This window comes from Lepidochelys kempii, chromosome 9 (assembly GCF_965140285.1).
Source record: "Lepidochelys kempii isolate rLepKem1 chromosome 9, rLepKem1.hap1, whole genome shotgun sequence".
Classification (NCBI taxonomy): domain Eukaryota; kingdom Metazoa; phylum Chordata; order Testudines; family Cheloniidae; genus Lepidochelys; species Lepidochelys kempii.
The window spans coordinates 39,385,010-39,402,171 of NC_136388.1; positions in this window are offsets into that span (position 1 = coordinate 39,385,010).

Below are 17,162 nucleotides of genomic sequence, written 5' to 3' on the forward strand. Positions count from 1 at the left end.
GGAAATGGCATACCTGAAAACTGAACGTGCAAGTGGAAACTGGGTTGAGTCCAAAACCAATGGCAAATTTTACCTTCCTGTATGCCCATGCAACTCCATTGAAGGAATTGGAATGGCATAGTGTATAACAGAGTAAAGTTTGGTCCAGTGGGTATAACCCATCTACTAATCTGTACCCCATGAAAGTGCTAACTTTCAAAGAAAGGAAGTTTGTGACAAAGAACGGAAGTGGTGTTTCTTTACAGGATATAGAACTAGTCTATGGTTATTGTGCTCCACTGTTTTATTAATTGACAGTTACTAATGACCTATTTACATCGCCTCAGCTAAGGACTTACTTGTATTATGGCTTGAATGCTGATAAGGATTCTGTTCTCAAAACTAAATGGAAAACAGAAAAATTAAAAATGGAAAACACTGCACGATGGAATTATGTTCATGAGGCAGACCCTTGGGGCTAGATCCTCTCCTGTGCAGAGCTTTGCTCATTGCAGAGGAAGAACAGCAGGGAAACAGTTCCAGCTCCTAGATTCTCAAGGCCAGCTCCAACTCTGATGCATGCAAAGAGCTTTTAGTGCTATTGACTTAGTGTAGTTAAAGGAGTCTAAGTCAATGCAAGATTGCTGTAGCAGAGCTCTGCCAGCCCTCTGCCCACCCCACCAAACACCTGAAAAAACCCACAAATAACTCTCCATTCCACAATGTGCCCCCTATGCTGGGGAATAAGGAGTGGGGGCCATAAGATCCAAAGCTGAAACATCTGACACATCTGGGAGTTTCCCTCCAATGGGGGAATTCTTTGCACTTTCAAAGTGGGGGAAATCCATCCAAATAACGTGTACATTCAGGGCTTAACCATCCATTGCCCTGCACCTTGTGTAGTAATTTATGTCAGTGACAAGTGAGTGTAAACTCCTCCCAAGCCAGAATGATGGCATTTCACACTGACTTGGCTGTGGTGTGAGCAACTCCACAACAGCAAATGAGACCCAGGGCAGATTTGAACTGCCAGCTGAATTCTGCAAACTTTCAGTTTTTTACCTAGTCTCCAGTGATAACTTTGGATAGATTAAACAAAAACAGACAAGTAAACCTATGTCAGATAGCCATGTTCCATGCAGCATTTTCCCCTCAGCCTGGTTGTGTTCGTGCCAAACTGTGTACTCACTCTCATAACACAACAAATGTTCTAATCATATTTGTGCATGTTCACATAGATAATTAAATATTCAAATCCAGCAGATAAATCCTTTAATTAAAAAAAAAATCCAGTTACACAAATTCGTGTATCTAGACAAAAATGCTTTCTCATCAGAAGATCTCATCCAGATAGGATATGGAAAACGTGCTGTGTTACTCCAAATCATTTAATTGCATATCTTTGGCATGTCAACTTACTCAATAAAACTGTAGTGTTGAGGATGTAGACATGTTATTTCCCCTCTTAAGTGCATTTTGATGGCTTAAAGTAAAATGAAAGCTATTTTGTCAATACTAAAGAGACCATGGAGAGACGCAGGTGATAGGACTAGAATAAAAATAATATTTGGAACTAACATCTATCATTTGTTTAAATATATCTGTAGCATAGTGTATGGCAAACAGCAACAGAGAACAGACTCTGAATCAAACCAAAAACAGTAAGATCAGAAATGAAACCCTCTCAAGAGAAACTATAGCTTGTTGCCTAAAACTGTGACATTAAAGGGTCTTACAGACATGCCAATTGCACATTTATTTACTTGATGTGAATTTAAAGCACCTGAGCCCAAGGCAGCATACAAGACTAAAAGCACAACCAGACTAACATAGAATCACAAGCCCTCCCCACCAGACCACAGTATAACACAGCCCACAAAATAAAACACTTCATAGTTTACTAAGAACATATGGTGATACGGGTTATTAGCTGTAAGGTATTAGCCCAACTATGCCTGGAAATGTGAGTTTTACAATCTTCAAAATTCACTTGTGACTTCACCTCTCCCGGCTCAGTGTCCCTCATTGCTTTAGATAATCTGAGGTGCTGCCATGCAGTCGAGAATTAGGTAGCACTCCAGTTGAAGTCAATGGGTATTTTGACTGAATGAGGGCTGCAAGATGAGGCCCTTTTGACTAGCACCAGAATTAATTATGGGCCTGGTTCAAAGACTACACAAGTCAACAGCAAGACTCCCACTGATTTCAATGGGATTCAGATCAGCCCCCATATGTACCCACTGAATATAGAAGCCCCAGATTCTACTTATAAGATAAAGAAACCAAATTCTTATTCCAAAAAGGTCCTTTCTTTTGGTCAGGCACTAAGCAGATCCCCGCCCCCCAAATCCATGAGCACAGCTCCTACAGACATTAGCAGGATCTAGACCCCAGTAAAGGGTTGTGGATTATATAAACATTTGGGGTGTAAAGTCTATTTATAGGGCCCTTCCACAAAGAAGGACAAAGGTGCTGGTACAAGACTTACCATCCCAGAATGCCCTTCACAGCAGAGGGTGACATTGCAACCTCTTCACCCTGCCTTTTCCTTTGGGATACAGTGACTTGGTCCTCCTCAGGTTACGGTTATGTTCTTACCCATTCCAGAGATCAGAGTCCCTTAGTCCAAGCCAAAAAACAGCACCAAAACTAGGGTTAGCATATGTCCGTATTTTCCCAGACATGTCCAGCTTTTTAGTTCTTAAATCACAGTCCGGGAGGAATTTTTAAATATCGAAAAACATCCAGGAAAATACGGACATATGGTAACCCTAGATGGGAGCTGCCATAGCCATGGAGCGGGGCTTGCAAGCGGTGGGAGAACACAGAGAGGTCTCCACGCCCCGACCTGACCCTAGGAGCCAGAGGGACCTCCTGGATGCTTCCCAGGAGCTGCCCCAGGTAAGCACCGCCGGGACTCCCCATGTCGCCCCCCAGCCGGTCACTCTGGCTCTTAGGGTCAGGTCGGGGGGGGGGGGCGGAGGGCTCTCTGCACGCTGCCGGCACCTGCAAGCCCCACCCCACGGCTCTGGCAGCTCCACTGACACTTTTCCCAGCCAATGGGAGTCACGGAGCTCACGCTTGTGGCGAGCGCAGCACATGGAGACCCCTCCGCTGCCCCTGATCCTAGGAGCCAGAGGGACCTGCGGCAGGAGGAATGAGTAGGCAAGTGGGGGGATGGGGTGAAGAGGCGAGCGAGTCAGCGGCGGGTGCGCAGGTGGGGGTGAGGAGGCAAGTGGCAAGCCAGCGGCAGGTGGGGGTTCTCGGGGTGGGCATGGGGGTTTCTGGCAGGGGAGTGAGGAGGTGAGTGGCAGGTGGGAGGAAGCGAGCGGAGTGTGGGGGACTGAGGAGGGACACAGCAATCCAGTGGCGGGCCAGGGGGTGAGGAGGGGTGCAGTGGCGGGGCCGAGCGGAATGTGGGGCAGAATGGAGTGGATTGTGGGTGGGGCCGAAGCACCCCAATGTGGAGTGTCCTCTTTTTTGAATGCTCAAATATAGTAACCCTACCAAAACAAAACAAAAAAAAAATCTTTGAATGCACTGGGCTCAACCTTCAGCCCTTTTCTGCAGACAGGCATCAGTGGCAACAGCCTGTCCTAGTGTCCACCAGCTTCTGGGCACCAGTCACCCCAAACAGTCCAAGCCAAGTCTACCCTCTTACCAAAGGCTTCTGGCAGGCTGCAGCCTTCAGGCAATTCCTAGCCCCAGGCTAACTTCTTGCCCCACACAGGAGCAGTTTGCCTGCTGCTCTCTTCTCTAGCCTGCCTCAACTACTGGACTTTCCTCCTTTTAAGTCCAACATCCCATCCAGGTGTAGCAGTGTGGGAGTAACTGAACAGGGATGGCAGAACCCAGGGCCCTTGGCCCTTAAAGGGGCAGGCTGCCTGTTACAGGGATCAAGTCCTGTTCTCTATGTCTGGCCAGGCTGATGACAATCCAGGACATTCTGGTGTACTTTGTTGAGGTAGGGAAGGGTAAGACAAGGTGGTAGAGAGAATGTTAGGGTAACAGGAAGTTAAATTTAAGAAAGATTCATGCAGTGGCAGATCTTAGAGAAGAGCCAAAGGAAATAGAGTTGTTGACAATGACAAAAATGTAGGGGAACAAATGTGGAGGGGAATGAACTAAACAAGATGCTATTCACTCCTTCAGTGACTTAACTGAGATCAGAATCTGGCCCTGAAAGAGAAAAGGGCATGGGGGTCAAGAGACTAAATTGTTTTCTTAAAAGATAGCAGATGATTTCACAAAGAACCCTGGGCACAAAGAAGAGGAAGAAAAATATTGAGGAAGAACAGTATGGAGTATAGGAGAGATGCGTATGAGAGGCTAGTACTGAGCATGTGAAAAGAGGTAAGCGGAGGATACTGAGAAGTGTATCTAGAGCATTGTAACCACAACACAGGGTCTAGTTTTCAAATTATTGCTTTCATTTGTGCATGTCTGGGTGTGCAATTCTTTATTACTATCCTTTCCATGTACAAGTTTCAAGAATTTAAATGTGAAAAACCAAACAGGTGAAATAAGTGTGGGGTTTTTTTTCTTTCCTACTGCAAATTTTGTCACCTGCGCATGTCAGTGTTTGTGATCTCAAATTCCATGAGCACAAGTGGAAGCTGGGCTGAGGACTCTGGAAAAGGTGGCCTTTCTGATCTACTTGTTCGAGCTGTAAGTCACATTACACCTCATCTGATATTCTATGATTCTATGATTCATCTTTCATAAGGTTATTGACCAGGAGATATTTTGTACTGAAGGAACAGATATTCAGAGAAAATTTCACAGGAAGGGCCTGGAATAGGGAGGTGGATGGTTCAAGGGCTATGGAAAATTTCTGAGGAGAAAACAAGTGTGCAGCAAAATGTGTAGTCTGAAGAGGACAAAGATAAAATGGGGACAGGAAAGAACCATTGTGGGCTGTGGCCAGAAATTAAAGGGGATTAAGAAGAAAGGAGACAGGGAAGGATTAGAAGAGTCTTGCTGGTACAATAAAAATGAGGAGGGGTGCCAGAAAGAGCTACAGGGAGAATTCAGAGACTTTTACATGGGGAGGATGGTGGTTCATCCCTCAGGTTGTCTGATGTGCTGAATTAAGGCAATAAAATACTAGAAACATAGTTGGCAGAAGGAAAGAGAGAGTTGAAGAAAATGGTAAGAATGAATTGAACTAAGCTACTCAGTATACTCTATTCACAAAGCTTTTGCTTTTCTCTACACTGTACCACCTTGAAGTTCCGCATATTGACAAGTATATGGTCATTACTCTGATGATACTCTGCTGACGTCTGTTCTGTGGTGTGTTTGTCTCAGCTCAGACATTAGCCTGCGTGTTCTGAATGTCAAATGTACTCTGCTTGTACAACCTTTATTATTCCTAATCGAGTGTTATATTTGAGTCCAGAGCCAACAATGCACTTGCTTTTTGTTTAAAACAAAACAAAACCAAAAACATTCATGGTAAAGTCAATATATGCACTCCATGCGGATCAAGCTGTTTGTAAGCAGAAGGAAGGGCATATGTACTTTTGTAAATGCACAGTACTCACTGTAACTTCTAGAATAGATTTTCATGTGGCTTGGTACCCTTCCAAACACAAAGGATTAAATCATCAGAAAGTGCGACCCTTCCATTTTCAATTCCCTTTTAAAATGTGTTATTTTGTGATGCCATCAGCCTACCAGTAGTGATGCTTGGAAACATTATATACTACTGTTTAATTGCCTTAAAACTATTTCCCTAGCTGTATCATTAATAACACTAAACCTAAATTGGATTAAGCATTACACCACTATAAAGTTAATTCACTGTGATACTAATGAAATGTTATGTGAAGCTTCCTATATATCCAACTAAACAGTCACTGCCAAGGCTTAAATCAACAGCATGTTCATCTTCTCTTCTTAGAAGGTATTGTTTTAATTGCTACCAGGTGATTTTCAGTAATGTACACATCTTCTGTTTTACTGATTTTCTAAGTCTGCTGGGATCTGGAGGCTGTTTGGTGCAATAGCCTCACTACTTTGAAATTGCTGGGAAGCCATGTGTGCCAATGAATAAGTCTGTGGTATTAGAATTAGGGTAATTTGACCCAAATATTCACATTTCAGTATTTAGGCAACTAAATGTAGGCAATGATCTGATGCTCACTGAAGTTAATGGACTTTGGATCAAATGCCAGGTAACCTGTATTGAAAACGGTACTGAGCACCCACAACTCCCACTGAAGATTTAGGTGCCTATTGATCACTCATGTTTAAACAGCACCCTTAAACTGAGGGCCTAAATTATGGTCTGGCTTGTGGGCTGCAATGCTGACTGGAATCTCCATCCTCAGCCCCACGGTTGATTTTGCAGGCTATTTAAATGTCAGTTAATATCAGCTTCCATTTTTTAATAGTAATCTTGCATAGGGTTATACATTGTAGGGTTAGCCTTGAAAATTTCAAGCAAAACACTAGACCAGAAGGTTGGTCACAGTGACCTTTTTTTGGGGGTGGGGGGGACAGTACAAGTTATTCATATAACTCCTCTCCAGCCCCCACCCCCAGTGCGTCAGCACTGACCTTTTGAGCCTGTGAAGCCAATGGTGGGTCTCTCAGTTTTGCTGTGACCTCAGCCTCATTTGTGTCTGTAGAGGTGCCTCAGGGACTGCTGCTGGTGGTGTTAATCGCCAGGCAAGTGCCCCTCAGGTCTCTGGCTATCTGCATTCAGATGAGCCGACTCTCCTGCTGAGCCATCAATGTAACCTCTGGCCATAAGGAGGAGCAGAAAAGGAAACATAGTCAAGAAGTCTGAACACAGGACTCAGAGCAGAGTATTCCTGCATTCTAGTCCCATGTCTGACAATGATTTCCACCGCGGCCTTTGTCAAGAACCGTAGGCCATGTCTATGTTGGCAAAACTTATGACAACCAGGGGTGTGAAAAAAAACACCTCCCTGAGTGACATAAGTTTCGCTGGCATAAGTGGTAGTGTGCACAGCACTACGTCGGCGGGAGAACTTCTCCCACCAACATAGCTACCACTTCTCGTTGAAGTGGTTTTATTTTGTCCATGGGAGAGCCCTCTCCCATCGGCATAGATCGATCTTAACAGCAGTGCAGCTGCATCAGTACAGCTGTGCCACTGTAAACTCACTAGTGTACATGGCTTTGGGATCCGATTCTCAGTTACACTTAGGCCAGTGTACACTCCTGTCGCAACATAAAGGGGTCTTTATGCAAGTGTAAATGTAATTTATATCCATTTTAAGATCCCTTTACAGTGCCAGAGCAGAGTAAAGCAGACTTAGTGTAAATGAGAATCGAGCCATTAACCTATGCCTTACTTTCCCCTTTAGAGACATTGTGACATTTAATTAGTTCATATTAGTAAGGCATTATGCATGTGCTAAATATTATTATTATTTTGTGTATGTGTGTTCTGGAGAGAGATAACGTAAAAAAACTACTTGTATATTCAGTTTCTGCCTGATGCATTTTCAGGTTATAAAGCCCCTGAAAAGCTGGGTTTATTTTGGTGGATATTCTGCTAGACCCATAACAATAGCACTGATGGGCACCAAGTAAATACCTTTCCCTTCTCACTCCTTTCGCAAGACATCTGCAGTTCAGAGTTAAAAAACACTTAGAGTACTTAGAGTACACATAACAGCTATTTGTAGCCTATGCTCTGCCTCTTCAGCTTCATTTCTCTGTGGCAATTAATCTTTCATCATGAATGATTTATCAAACATTGTCATCTCCATGTCCCTCTAGACAGTTTAAGGTTGTAGATCATATTATAAACTACTTCACTGTCACTTGGCATCATAAAACACAAAGTGCCAGTTGTTCAGGATGTCATTCAGTTCCTGACCAGAGGCAAGGGTGAAAGATGACCTCTGACCTAAGCCAGTGAGTGAGGATATGTTGTATTTCATTGTATGTAGAAGACTTGAACTGCCTTTAGTGGTATCCAGGATTCCTAAATTTAAACTGTGTGCTGAAGTGTCAAGATTAGTGAAACCTTTTTAGAGAGAAGATGATAACGCCTCACGTTTTACTCCAGGACACAAAGTTTAATCACGGTTCTTCCTGGGGGAGCTTATGACAAATGTTTGGAATGTAGGATAAAGTTTTGGAAGTGTAGATTTGAGATGCAGACACTCATTTAGAAATCTTTTATGCTTGAGCAAACAGGATTATCAAATTTTTGTGCTAAGTACTTTGGTAGTTATATCTTATTCACTATTGTCGTAGCTGGTAGTAGATGCCAGTAACTGAAGCACCATTTGAATGAGTGTTAAAATGCAGTCCTTTCATTTTGCAGTTAGTTATGATTCTGAAAGAAATGTGGTGATGAAATTGTTCAAGTCAACACCATAAACTGTGTACACTGGTTATTATGATGCATAGAGTTCTTGCTCCGAGGTGTTGTTGAGTTACTCCTGAACATACTGCGGATACCTGCTAATCTCTGCTGGTTCTTTATGTCCCTATGCTGATGCCTGATGCCCAACCACAAGAGTGCTATAGTGTTCTTATATTTCCTGAAAATACAATACCTACTCTAGAATGTGGGACTTGTGATAACTTATAGCTCCACAGGTACTGATTGGTTGCTTCATTGACTTCATTACCTTCTTGGAAATACCATCATCGCATTGAGAGAGGAGTCTATGGGGAGTGAGCTTGTGATATGCAAACAGGACAGGGAGCCAGCATCCCTTGAATTTAAGCTGCACTCACTCACTGCTTCACTTGTACTAGGAGCCACTTCTGCTTGCATATGGTGCTTGAGCTAAAGCTCATTTAAGACAGTAGAAAGATTCCCATTGGTTTCATTGTGCACATACTGCACAGATCCTAGGTACAAGGGGAGGATATGTAGAGAAAGGGAACAGTGGAGTACACAGGGAGAAGAAAGTCACAGTGACACCAACCAAAGTTGACGAAAGCACTTTAGTGGCATTTTCTCTTCCAGATTTAGTCCAGTGATTATGGGTCTGTCTTAGGAAATGCAAAAGCTACTTTATCACCTATTTGTAAACAAATGTTCTAATTTGAGGATATTCAAACTCTGATGAATTGGTAGCAATGTCTTACCAGTCTCTCCCATCTATGTACCAAGTGATACTGTTTGCCTCTCTGAGTTATAATTTCTGACAGTATCCCCTCCCCAGATGTGGCATGGGCTCTGAGTGTCCTGAACCAAGAACCATTGCTAAATACATATAGCCTTGTGCATGAGAGGTCCCCCAAGCCCACACAGCACTATTGATTTCAGTGGGAGTACATGTGGTTGGAAGAGTCTGCCTGTATACACGAGCTTGCAAGATCAAGAGCTTCAGTACCTAATTTTATGCACCCAGGCAACTGGCCAAAGGTCACAGAGAAAGTCATTCCCAGACTGAAATAGAGGCCAAGTCCTGACTCAGTCCTCTGCTTTAACTACCAGACCATACTCTAGCTCACATAAAAGTCTCAAGAGTTGTTAAGTATAAGTGCAGCATAACATTCATGGCATTCAATTGTTCCCTTTTATTTTTTCCTAGCAAAGTTATGAATTACAATGTTGTATCAATTTTTCCTCAAACCCAGACATTAAGAATTTCAAAGGGACAGTTACATGTTTCCCCACTATAGTGAAAAAGTAAAGAATCTTTCCTTGCAACAGATTCTATAATTATATCACTACTAGTTTAAAATCAAAGGAAACAAATGTTCAGATGGAATTACACAAACAAACAGACCCTGCCATACTTCACATCATGTTTGGCGTTTTGTGATTTGTCTGATGAACAATCAAGAAAGATATCAGATAAGGAACACATTAAAATGATGAGGCACTGCATGTACAAAACTACTACACTGCTTAGCAACTTGCTGCCAGCTTTCACAACAGTTTCAAATACTGTTTCTTATGTTTGACAGACCTGGCTAAATCCAGGAGCAACAAACACATAGTTGGTTCACAATAATCTAAATAAATTATGAAATCTTTTAGGGTTTGAAATTATTGCACTGTTTTCATCTTGGTTTTATTCAGGACATGAAACTGTTCTTGCTCTACTAAAAAGAAGCCAAATAAATTATTATTATTTATTTGCATTTGGGTAGCACTGAAGAGCAAGGAGCAGGACCCCATTGTGCTAGGCACTGTCTGAACACTGAACAAAAAATAATATGTTGTGTTCCTAATTTAGGGCTTGATCCAAAACCCTGTTAGCCCTGAAGTTAATGGAAAGACTTGATTAGACTCTGGATCAGACCTTCAGCTTGTTCATTTACTTATTAATCACCTGCCATGTGTTATCTGCCTTTCAATTCATATGTCAATTTTACTTTAATTATATGAAATTCTGCTCTGGAAAACTTTTATTTTACAGTGAAAAATAATTTGAGTGAATCAGGAAAAACAGCTTTATAGCATGAATTATCAACTTTTTGAAACAGGTAGACAAGGATGTAGCTGTGAACATCTAAATATCTGAGTTTGCACAACGAAGCTAAATACTATTATTTGCTATCTGTACTCCAGGCCCAAGCTTATATCCAGTCCCCACTGGGCTACAAGTTGTACAAAAACACTCATTAACAGTCCCTGCCACCCAAAACAGTCTAATCTAGGCAAGCAGGCAAAAGGAGAGGAAACAGAGGTAAATCCTAAAGTCACACAGTACATCAGTGACAGACACAGGATTAGAACTCAAGTCTCCTGAGTCCAACTCTCATTCCAATACTCTATTTACTAGCCCACCTAACATCCTACTCTTCGGATATGCAGAAAGTCTTCAGTGCCAGAGCATCTTTGTCCCCTTCCCACAACAGTTGCAATGGTGAATAGGAAGATTAATGGTTGACAGTTTCCCTTGTTGCCTAATGTTCTAATGCTGACAGTTTGTGTTGCCTATAACTACAAAGAAGAAAAAAAAAACAGTGTTAGGATCCACATTCCCTCTAAATTTCCTTTGTACTAAGAGAACTACAAACTCCACTGAGCAGTACATTTTTGTCCTTGGGCAAGCTTACACTTTAAAAAAAAGTCTTCTTACACTGTTTGTGGGGAGGTGCAGGGTTGAGGGTGAGTAAGGAGAGGTTGCAGTGTCTGGTGAGAGATGTGTAGGGAGGGCTGCCCCAGGCAGATTCCTCTCCAGTGTTCTTGTCCCTATTATTAACATGGTCCAAGGGGGAAGCAATTCTCTCCCCAGCAGAAGCCTTAGGAGCCCAGTGGTGGTCGGCGCACATCTCCCCCTAGCCAGAGGGTTCAGACCCCCAAACTGGGCTCTCCCAAGAAGAGGCCCTGGCCCCAGCTCCTTCCCCTGCCACCTCTCACCAGCAGCAACCACCACATCCCTGGAAACCAATGGCTGGGTGGGGTGGTTAGTGCTTTGGCCCCATCAGGCCTCTGCTCTGGAGTCTCCACTACCCTAGGCCAGCACTGCAGAGCCAAGCTGGGCTCCTTCCCTGAACTCCTGCCCAAGGGTTGTCCCTGAGCTCCTGCCTTCTCCTCCCTCCCCCTGAAGCCCATCCCCCAAAACCAGAAGCACTTCCATTCCCCCTGCAGCAAGGACACGGGGCTGCATGGCACTCTGTCATGGGGGATAGGGGAAAGCAAAATGGGAAGGTTCTGAAAGGTCCACTCCACATCCCAGTTGGGGCCACACAGAGGAGATGTGAATGACACAGTTTCTGACCTGTGCGGATTAGACAAGATTGCTGTACATGTGTACAATTTACAGGGAACATTGGTTAGGTTAGGATTCCAAAAAGCTACTTCCCTGCCAATGAGGTGACATCATTTGAAGTCAGCTTCTTTTTTTAGTCTCCATTGTTGAGTGAGTGACAGTATTATACCAGTGTGTAATGTGCAGATTATCAAATAAAGGGAAGAGAAGAGTTTTATCTTATGATGGAATGGAATGGCCAGAGAAACAGAACTAACTGTTCTTCGGCATGAAACTGCATTCTACTGAAGGATAAAATCACAGAGTTCAAGGAGTATATTCTCTTCTAAATGTACATTAACTGTTCATAAATATTCATTAATGGGAGTTACATACTCAAGGAGAGGAGACTAGAGCAGGGCAAGCCATTTGCAGTGAACAATTTACTTGACATGTTTATCCGCTTCTGTGCTTCCAACCTATCAATAAACAGACTTCAAGTTTCACTAATTTGTTCGGTTTTAGACAAATGGTTCAGATGAACATATTTCAGCCATGGATTCTCATGAGCGCTTTGGCAGAAATATTTGCAATTTGTACACACGCTGTGAGTGACTGGTTACCTAAATCACATGGCAATTTTTCTGCTCCCTGACTAAATGACTCCCAGAGCTTTCATGATGGCCCTATGAATTCTTCTTACAGCAAGAATTCCCCTGCAAATACAAACCTTAAGTATCTGTGACACCTTGCTTCTCCTCAAACGTTTTCATATATGAATGCACACAGCCAGGAAATAAAAGGGTTGGTGAGTATTGATGGTAGTTTTTATTCAAATTAATATTTACAAAGAATTTTGTAAATGTTTTTTGCCCACCTGTTGAGAAACTATGGGCCAAATTTTGGCTACCCACCTGGGGAGATGATGCAAGGAAACCCTTTCCTCCAGTGCACCCATGCAGAGGTAGTCATAAGTTGGCTGCTAACAGTGGGCAATCCAAATACTCTAGAGATTTTGGCAACACTAATTAGAGGATTAGATATTTGTTGGTAAATGTCAGTAAACGCTGATTTCATCATAGGTTTCAGAGTAACAGCCGTGTTAGTCTGTATTCGCAAAAAGAAAAGGAGTACTTGTGGCACCTTAGAGACTAACCAATTTATTTGAGCATGAGCTTTCGTGAGCTACAGCTCACTTCATCGGATGCATACCGTGGAAACTGCAGCAGACTTTATATACACACAGAGATCATGAAACAATACCTCCTCCCACCCCACTGTCCTGCTGGTAATAGCTTATCTAAAGTGATCATCAAGTTGGGCCATTTCCAGCACAAATCCAGATTTTCTCACCCTCCACCCCCCCCACACACACACAAACTCACTCTCCTGCTGGTAATAGCTCATCCAAAGTGACCGGGAGTGGTCATTTTGGATGAGCTATTACCAGCAGGAGAGTGAGTTTGTGTGTGTAGGGGGGTGGGGGGGTGAGAAAACCTGGATTTATGCTGGAAATGGCCCACCTTGATTATCATGCACATTGTAGGGAGAGTGGTCACTTTGGATGAGCTATTACCAGCAGGATAGTGAGTTTGTGTGTGTGGTTTTTGGAGGGGGGTGAGGGGGTGAGAGAACCTGGATTTGTGCAGGAAATGGCCCACCTTGATTATCATGCACATTGTGTAGAGAGTTGTCACTTTGGATGGGCTATTACCAGCAGGAGAGCGAGTTTGTGTGTGGGGGGGTGGAGGGTGAGAAAACCTGGATTTGTGCTGGAAATGGCCCAACTTGATGATCACTTTAGATAAGTTATTACCAGCAGGACAGTGGGGTGGGAGGAGGTATTGTTTCATGATCTCTGTGTGTATATAAAGTCTGCTGCAGTTTCCACGGTACGCATCCGATGAAGTGAGCTGTAGCTCACGAAAGCTCATGCTCAAATAAATTGGTTAGTCTCTAAGGTGCCACAAGTACTCCTTTTCTGATTTCATCATAGACTCACAAAACAATAGAAAAATGTTTCCATAGAGGATAATTGAAATGTACAGGTAGGCAAAGTAAGAAAAATGCAGCTTGAGAATTTATTCAAGTCAAAATCCAGTGATGTATATTTTTGAATTAGGCTTGTTACAAATGGACAGTGAATGAATAGTAAATATAAGTACAATTTGTTGATTTAAGAATATTTATATATCTTTGTATATTTTGACACGTGATGTTGACAGGTTGTGTTTTAACATGTGTAAAGCTTTAACTTTTTGAATCCCAGTATCTACAGCTATGAAATTATTCTCTCTCTCTCACACACACACACACAATTTCACACAAGAGTGAAAATTTAAATTGATCAAAATTGAAAAAAAACTCTTGATATTATCCATAACAATTATTTTAAAAAAATTAAAATTGAATTCTGCCAAGCCTAACTAATTGGCATAGAGGCATAGGACTGTGAAGATCCAGGGCCATATCCATAGCATCTGCAAGTGACAACAGGAGGGAATGGGGTAAGTGATCAGGTAACATCTTTCCTAAAATCTTTCCTTTTTTGCCATTAAGGACCTTACAGGCATGTCACATGTTTCTATTGTGGCCCAGTTCAATCACTTTTGAGTCTGTTTAAAATGGAACCCTTGTTCCTCTTATTACAATCCTTCCCTTATTCAAATGGGTTCTTTTTCTGGTTTAAAAAGAAAAGAAAAAGACTGGGGCAAAGAGTAAGTTGGCATCAAGGATTCAACCCCGAAAGAATTATTTTTTAACTAAGGGGAAATTGCTTTTACAGAATGAGGAAAGGGTAGATTTCAGAAAGTCATCATGGCTAAAAAACAGGGGAAAGAGCTCAAGTATCCCAGCATGATTAGAGGTGTGGACCCATGTGGAAGTATTTCCTGCTATACAGGAAAATTTTGATTAGTTTTAGTAACAAACCACCAACACATAGTGAGTTTTTCACTCTTACCTTTCCCTACCATCGCTAAAGACCCACTAAGCTGTATTGACCTTGGTGTGAAGGAAGTTGCAAGAAAGGGAAGGAAACCTTTATACTTTATTACTTCCACACCAGTACATTATACTAAATTATGGCTAGCTACTCTACGTAAACGCTTAATAGCAGAAGTGAGAAATATCAGTTGATGCTTGAATCTATTTAATACACTTTTACCCTAATTAAATTATTTCTATTTAGAATGTGTGATACAGCATAGCCAGAGAGCAGCAGGAGAGTGCCTTTTTTTTTTTTTGAAGCGGAAAAGAATTTTGTGTAACACTTACAAGGAATCACCAAAAAGGATAAAGCAAAACTATGCAACAAAAGCAAACACAAGGTATAACACAGCAGCCTTCAGGAGGGAGAAGTGTTCAGGCTAGCCTGGGCCCAGAGCAGGGGGGCTTCCTCGACACTCGTGGTCTTCCACCCTCCTGAGTTACCTGGTGGCCTAGAGCGGAGGGGCTTCCTCGACACTCATGGTCTTCCACCCCCTCGAGTTACCTAGTGCCACGCCCAGTGTCACCGATTATTCCTCTCCTGAGAGTGCCCGACCAGATGGGCATGGCTGCGGGGTGGACGGTTTGGGGGTGGGGGGGATGTACACCACGTGTGATAGGACCCCTCCTAGGTGACAGTAATGATGGTATCCACAGCGGCAACGGCTGGGGCTGGGGTCTCTCGCTCTTCCCCTCAATCAAAGGGTCAGACGGAGGGAACCGGACGGGGTCACCGAGCAGAGAACCTCGGACAGCACCCTCCGCTCCTCAAAGGTGTCAAGGGAGTCGGTGGATGCCGCCCAGAGGAACTCCACCCGGATACGTGAATGTACTGAGGATCGGAAAACGGCCCTACAGTCGCAGGACGCTTCATTAGCCAACCTCCTCTCTCTGGTTTTATAAATGGCTGTTTTAGCTAGGACTAGGAGGAGGTTAACCAGGAGATCTCGCGATTTTGTGGGGCCATGGATGGGGAGTGTGTAGATAAAAAGGTGAGGGGAAAAGTGTAGCCAAAAGCATAATAAAATATTTGTAAGGAGCCGGAAAAGGGGCTGCAGCCTGGCACAGTCCAAATATAGGTGCGCCAGGGTTTCCTTCACATTGCAAAAAGGGCAAGTATCCGGGATGGGGCTGAACTATTTCAAAAACACGCCCATGCTCACAGCTCCATGAAGGAGCCGCCAACTAATGTCCCCGACAGGCCTCGGGACCAAGGTGGAATATAGGCTGGCCCACCGGGGTTACTCACCCTCTAAAGGTGGCAGGAGGTCCCGCCACTTTGTATCAGGGTGGGACACCAGGGTGTAGGCATGAAGGGTGTGAAGCATGAGTGTGTATAGATATTTCTGAGGCGCGATTTGGAAGCTGACCGGCTGCAGTTCATGCAGCCGGCTCGCAGTGAAAGGGTGAGGGGTTTGTTGGGATCTACGGGGTAGGGGCCCAATTGAAAGATCCGGCAGGCCTGGGGTAGAGGGTGGGTGGGGTGCGCCCTCGCGCAGGGCTTGGTTGAGATAAGCCCAAGCAGTGGGCGTCAAGGCGGCCTTCACCTCCTGAAGTACGCGCCGGGGGGTACGAGGTCTGGAGAGCCCCATGCGTTGAGCGAGCGTCACGGGAGCCAGCCAGTCTCCCCGGTCATAGTCCAGGAGGTCTCCGACTCTCGTGACTTCCGCCAGGACCAAACTCAGGTGCACCGAGTGGGACTCCGCTGCCTGCACACGGAGCTGGGGGTTGTGTAGCCGGGGCTCCGCAAGGAGATCTGCTCCCACGGTGGCCGCCACGGACCTGGTCATTAAAAACAGTTTCCAGGTCCGGAGGAGGTCCTGGTAGAAGACCGGCAGCCCGGAGAGGTCTCGCGGAAAACCTCTCGGACAAAGACAAAAGAGCTGCCGGTCGTATCGGAGCCCTTGGAAGCGGCGCAGGAAGGCGTGCGCCAATATGCTCCATGTCGAACTACTTGCACTATAAAGGAGCCTCTGCAAGGCCTGGAGACGGAAGACACGGACCTGAGTGTGCAGACACTTCAGGCCCTGCCCTCCTTCCTTCAGGGGTAGATGAAGAACCCCAACAGGGGCCCAGTGCATTCCTGACCAAAAGAACACTAGAATTGATGTCCAAAGGTCGGTCAGGAAACTCGGGGCCGGGACCAGGGTGTTGAGCCGGTACCAGAGCGTGGACAGGACTAGTTGGTTAAGCACCAGTGTCTCGGAGGGAAAGACATCGGAGTAGCCCCGTCCATTTCCGGAGCCGCTCTATCACCCTTCTAAATTTTGCCAGTTCTCCGGCGGAGAAGGGTGTGTGGCAGAAAGGTAAACGCCTCAGTAGAGCAGTGGGCCCGTGCGCCACCGGATGGTCTGAAGCGCGGGTGGGAGGGAGCTCACCTGCCGCCAGTCCCCCACCGCCAAGCCAGAACTCTTAACCCAGCTGACTCGGGCGGAGGAGGCTGCCGAATAGATGGCCTGGCAAGCCTCCACCTGCACCAAGTCCCCCGGGTCCTGGGCCACGAGGACCATGTCATCGGCGTACGCTGACAGGACCAGCTGCAGCTCC